Below are 6,723 nucleotides of genomic sequence, written 5' to 3'. Positions count from 1 at the left end.
TGAGTAGAAAAAACACATTTCCCTCTCTGAACTTCGGTCTCTTTAAGCAACATCTGAAATTTCTACTGCCCACGTCCCCTTACCCAAAGAAATAAGCCTCTGTACAATAAGCTTCAAAGTCCTGTTGGTTCCCACAGTGCCATCAGCCCATTTTACAGTAATTACCTGTCATTACATCTGAAGTCCCACTGATCTCCACTTTAACCACTGAAGGTCTACAGGAGGCTCTCCTCCACATCTCTGCAGTGAGGAGCTGCAGCTGAGGCTTAAGCAAAACCAGCAAAACACAGTAGCACAAAACCAGTAAGCTGAGACCCTGAAGCACCTCATTTTATCTGAGCCCACAGCACTGCCATACAACCCCAACTAATCTGACAGCACAGTCATACCCAGTACAAACAGAATTACTTCCAGGCATCCTCTGGCTATCACCACCTACCAGAGAGTGTAGGTAAACTTGTGAAAAACCCTCTATATGTCCCCATTTTCAGATGTTTGATTCTTGCTGAAATCAGTATGTGGATAAATTTAAGCTTTTACCAAATCATTACTGCATTTATTGGCAGAATTAAAATGGATCTAAGCAAACAACAAAGCCTTTTGTACTGACATGTATATAGAAAAAGCTTTCAGGCAAAAACACTCTTCCATCAGAGTCAGCTCTGTCCCTCCACAGGGAAGCAGGGATTTCAGAGAACACACTACTGCTCCTGGCTATACTTTCTCCTCCTTGTAGCACTTAATATTTCAGACAAGTTTTGCTTTAGCCACCTGATGAAAGTACCATCCACAGGTGCCACAAATGAAACACAGCTAACACAGGTCAGAATCCAAATATAAACACCTGATTTTATATTGTCAGGGCTCACACTGACAAAAATCAGACCTACAGAAAGTAATCATGGCTTATTCAACACAGCTGAGTTACAGGTAGAGAGCTGTCCTTCCTTCCTTCCTCACCTGCCAGAACCTTTGACTCCAGTTCTTTGCTGTTCTTTTGAAATTAAGTTCTTATGACACTTAATTAAGAATTGTGAGAGGAATCATACTCTTCATGAAAACTCTGTGTTTTGGCTAACAACTTGGTATTTCAGACTGCCACATTCCAAGAAAGTCTGTTGTTACTCCCAGCCTGGACTGCTTGCAATGAGAGTCAAAGGAATTACAAAATCAAGCTGGTTTGACAGAACTCTTAACAGAAAAACACACTCAAAGTCAGCTATGGAACCTCAAATCCCCCAAATCATTTAAACATTATGCAGTTGTTTCAAACCTGTTTCTCTAGGAGAGCATTTGCTTCAGGTGTGTTCCTATAATTTGTTTTTCTGAGCCTATAATTTGTTTTTCTTTCTTTATATAAATAAAGACATGAAGTCATTTGTCTGCTCAAAATCACCACAAGGTTGTTCAGCAAAACTCAATGTTTCCACTTACAATTAAGTGAGACAAAGCAAAACAAACATTTCTCTTTAATATTTAGTTACATTAAATGCTTTCCGCCTTAATAGCACCATAACATTTACCTACACATTTATTTAAAAATCTGCTAGCTAAAATACAGATAAAAACAACATATTGCACTTGTGAAAGCACAAAGATTAACACAAACTTAATGGAGTTCTTAGTCAAGCGTTCACTTCCCTATCACTGAACACACAGCCCAATACACCAAAAAAAGCACAATCTTTTCAACTGCTGCAGAAATAACTGTTCTTTATATTGTTTACTTCAGTTCTTACATAAGCACAGCATTCTTCAAAGTGAAATAAAGTATTATAAAACGCAGGCTAAATCAAGATCAGAAAATCTGAAAAATCTTCAGTATTTTTATCTCTTTCTGCACCACCAAAGATAAATCCTACATCAGAAGTCTTCTTCAATAACCTCTCAGACAAACAGCAGAAACACTTTACAAATGAGGAAAATTATTAACCTCTTTAGAGCTGATAAAAGATGGAAAGAAGAACATTAGTATCCACCTCTTACCTATCAGGGAACTGAAGCTACAGGATTTTGTTCCATGTCTTCAGCAGGCAGAGCTCCAAACTTATGCTCAGTAGTGTAGACCAGGACCTGCTCCTTAAAGTCTTCGTTTTCCAACCTCCACTACCACTCACTTCCTCACCACATGGACCTTCCCTCCAGCCCCAGAAGACCTCTCCACCTACTGCTTTCAGCTGCCCTTAATAGATCTCAGATCAGGCATGGTCACCAATGCCTGAACAACTCCTCAGGCAGCAAAAAACCCCTGCAGAGATCCCTGTGAGCTCTCACACCTTGAATCAATTTACCTGAGTAAATAATTTTGCTGAGAGTCAACAAGTAGTAGTAGACCCTAGCCCTTCTATTCTCCTGTAGAAATTTGTGAAATGAAAGGGACTTTTTCGGCTTTGTGTTATTTTCTGTGGTCAAACACAAAAACAGAAAGTCCAATGTAACATAACACCTAAATCTTTAAATATGCTGCACTTTAGGTGGGCACTGCGTCCAGACCTGGTCATTCTGGAGCTAATTTAAGCTGGGCTTTTCTGGGTGTTGATGAGGCTCCTTTTTAAGCTGAGCTGCAAATTCCTCTAGTCCTTATTACTCCCACTCAGGGATTGCTGAATAGGATTGTTCCTAAACATTTTCACAACACAGAACATCTTCTGTGGGCTTTTACCTCATTTTGTGGAGCACATGAAATGTCACCCTGTGCTGCCCTATGGTGACATTGTAGGTAACAGGAGCACAGCTACTGGCATCCTTTGCCATTTCTCTGCTCCAGGTTTGGAGAAAGCCAAGGCCAGAAGGGTTCATAAGGAGATTGACCTTTGCAGTCCCAGATTTCTTTGAAGTTAATTAGAAGAGGTCAGAGTATTTAACTGAACTCACTAAGCTGTTTTGTTTGTTACATGTTTATTAGAAAGGCCTAAGTGTGTCAAACAGTGAGTTTACCTGTTCCTGGAGATGTGGTAGAAGCACTTAAGCTTTCTAAGTCTAAAAAGTGATGCCCATTTTCCCATTTGAGTTGCCTTGATCTCTGCACTCCTAAATACAGGTCCTGAGCTTGTCATTCACACAGTGGTGTCTGTTCTGCAATGCTGCAAAGGTACTCAGAAACATCATATTCCAGAAGCATTCCTCCTTTATGTAAGCACCACCATGTAGCATTTCTGCTAGGTGCTGAGCTTTGCATTTGATTGCATTTAACACGCATCTCAGCTGAATGGGCTCGGCTTAGCTCTGTGATTCACCTCTCACCATAATTTAACAACATAAAACCGTTAAAGATTTCATATACCTTTGTCGTATTTTGAAAATAAAACCCAGGGTTGTTCAGCACTGGTCTTCACAGCTTCATTGGAAATACTGCTGGTTTATGACTTTTGTGGATCTGCCAGTCCATACACCATTTTCTAGGTTTTGCTTTTACAGTGTTATATATTTTTGGTTGGTTGGTTGTTTTGTTGGGTTTGTTGTTCTGGTTTAGTTTTTGTGAAGTAACACAGTGAAGTCTCTGGATTCTTAGAAATTGTTGGGATGCCTTTGAGAAACATCACTGAATAGCACCTCTAGCTGTGTTTACAGTCCATAAGAGAAAGACTCTTAAACACAGTGTTCTTTCATATAAAGGACATGAATGTATTAGGATGTTGTAAAATCCATAAATGAGGGGCATCTACAAGCTCCCTCGCTGAAATATTCAGCAGCTTAGTGCTGCCACCTCTTTAAGTGTCACTTAGGGCTGAAACTGCAAGTCCTACAAGCACTTTAACAAAGGACTTTCTACCCAGTGATGATTTTGGCTTCATGACAAAGGAAAACTAACCAGTGCACAAGGACAGAGTTTAATTTCTGTGTCTAACACACTGATCAGAAGTTATCCACCCTGGTCAGCAAGGATTACACAAGCATGGTGAGATCAGGCTGCCTTGAGAGAGGTCAGACTTTGGCACAGAGAGACAGATCATGGAGCCCAGGCTATGGCAGACATCATGCTGCTCCAGAAATAAGCCAGGGCAGCTTCTCCTGGCACAACAACATGCTCTGGCACCAAACCCTAGTGAGACACATTTTGGGAGACTGTCTCTCAGCTGTAAACAGCAATTACTAGGCTGATCAGAGACTGAATTCAGGGTTGATATTTCCTCTGCTTGGATAATCTGCTTGGCAATCATGTATTGGATGATGTCTGATATAAGCTGCCAAATGCAACTGTAAAGTACCATATTTCCCCATCTTTTATAGGTTATAGCGATAAGAAGTGTAATTGGTTTCTATTACAGATACTCTCACAAAAGAGTTGGTAATTCCTTGGTGCTCAGGTCAGAGCCAGAATGTGACTGACTTCTGTGCCCTCAGCCCTGCTTGAGATGACCGGGAAAGAAGACATGTCCCCTCCCTGCCTGGAAAGCTGGAAGCAGCAAGCAGGACAACAGCCATTTGGAGAATTTTCTCACTGACAGGCAAGATTTTCTGTGCCCTTCAGAGAAAGATACACTGCAACAAGGTAAAGCCCTCAAGGAATCAGTGTGGAAAATACAGAACAAAACCAACAGAATAAGTTTTCTGCAGATCCAAAAGAACTCAAGGGACTGTTTGAAGAAGAAGCAGCAAAACCAATTTCACACTATGGAAAAAAATTGTGCACTGCTTGTGCTTTCAAACAGCCATTCATTTTCATAAATATCTGTCTGCTGTTCCTTACATTTATGTTTAGTTTGAATTGTACTTTGCCTGTTTAAATTAAACATGAAGGGAATTTCACTTAATTCTCTGATCCCCATTCCCAAATTACCAAGATTCTATCAGATGTAGAGACAACACTGACAAGAAAAATACAGTTTACAATAGAGCACCTTGGAGTGGATGAAATAAGTATTTTTCCTTTCCCTACACATTTACACAGATATGTATTACACTGACAAGATATTTAACCAGCTTTCATAATCATCTTTGTCCAAACAATTCATGAGAGAGTCTGATATTAAGGCAGAATTCTGCATAAGGAATATCACATCAACTTTACCTTCTTGCTCCCATAGGGGCCTCGCTTCCGTGGCATGTTTAAATCTAATTGTTTTCCCAAAAAACCTCCAAAACCCCAACGTCTGTACCTGGAATTGTTGACATAAGGCAAACTCAGTTTCAGGATTCTCAAATTCAGTGGTAAACAATGAAATATCATAAAATGCGACTTCTAGATGTTAAAAAACCCACAAAAATAAAACATTAAGTTTGGAAAGAAGCTATACTTTCCAAACTCTTTATGGGAATTTTAACACATAGTTACAGCCCTTTTCTAACCATTTACAGCTGGTTTTGAGGTCAGGCTGCTTTTTCCTATCCTCCATAACTTAGAGGGAAATTCTCTTGAAGATCCAATTATACCCTATAGTGTACTAGCTATAATTAAATGAGAGGAAACTTTATCTGTGCTCAACGACATTGGGCTTGTTAAAGGATTTGTGAGTAATTGGTTTAACTGAGAACAGCTGTAAAATTATACTAACATATCAGACAGAGCAAAGATTTGGCTACCATTTAACTGAATTTGCAGTTAAAAGTCTTTTTATTTCACCAATGCACATACATTTTATTCTGTTTATTGAGAGTTTTTTAATACTGAAACATCCTGAAAACTAAAAAAGGAATTCCATAAAATCTTATTTTAGAGAAAATTCCAACAAATCTTACCCAGAAACTGCCTGAGATGAACTCCTTTGGACATACACACATTTTCCAAGTATCATTTGTTACACTTATTAATGGAAACCAGGATACTGACCCCTGTGAAGGAGAAAGTTTAGCTGAGATTAGGGATGCTCCTAGATTTTTCAAAGATGGCCTGATGTGCTGTTTTGTTTTTTTTTCCTAGGGGTTTTAATTAAATAAAATACAAATGCTGTCCAAGACAACAAATGATGTTAAACTACTCCACAATTCTCATCTATTTTTTTGACCCAGAGATAGATTTTGTCCTATGTTTTTTATAACTTTCCTGAGAGAAAAATATTTGTGAAAATATTTACTCAGCACACATCAGATTATAAGGGAACACACAAATTGTGTGAAGACAGAGATAAAGTAAGCTGCCAATCCTTTACCAGCTTTGCATCAAAATTCTGTGTACCAAATGACTTCCTGAGATGGAGGAAGAGCCATATGATCTTTTGTGGAGCACTTTTGTGTGCAGAATTAAGAGAAGTGACCGAGGTCCACATTAGAGGCAGCAGTGGCTGCATGAGCACTGTTGCATGGGCATGAAGATATTTGCCTTCCAAGCCCTCAAGTTCCCAAGTAACCCAGGAGCCATCAGTGTCTGGGGAGAGGGACCATCCTTGGCTCAGCCTCTGAGCAGGGCCCCAGCAAGGCACCTGAGTTGTCCTTCCCACACCCCCAGCTGACAGCTGGGGCAATCAAGGAGAAGTGAAACCTGTAATCAGGAGGAAAAAGGGGTATCTATCCCATCCCCAAACACTGTAAGAAAGCAACCCCTCAGCCCAGAGTTATCAGGCAGTGCCAGTAAGAGTTTCTTTGCTTTGTAGATACTTCAACTAAAGCAAAAGCTGCATTTGAAGGAAAGGCTTTTCACTGCAGAATTTATTGCAATTTCTCCCTCTTTTTGCATTGCTGTGGTGAAGGAAGAACAAAGGAAAGCCCTTAATTTCTGGCCAGTGTAAATCTATGAAGGGACCAATGATGGACTGCACAGACACTGATTTGTCTGGGAGCCCCAGA

The sequence above is a fragment of the Zosterops lateralis genome (genome assembly GCF_965231275.1).
Source record: "Zosterops lateralis genome assembly, chromosome: 8".
NCBI lineage: Eukaryota > Metazoa > Chordata > Aves > Passeriformes > Zosteropidae > Zosterops > Zosterops lateralis.
The sequence above is the reverse complement of the archived record's forward strand: the minus strand, read 5'-3'. Positions refer to the sequence as shown.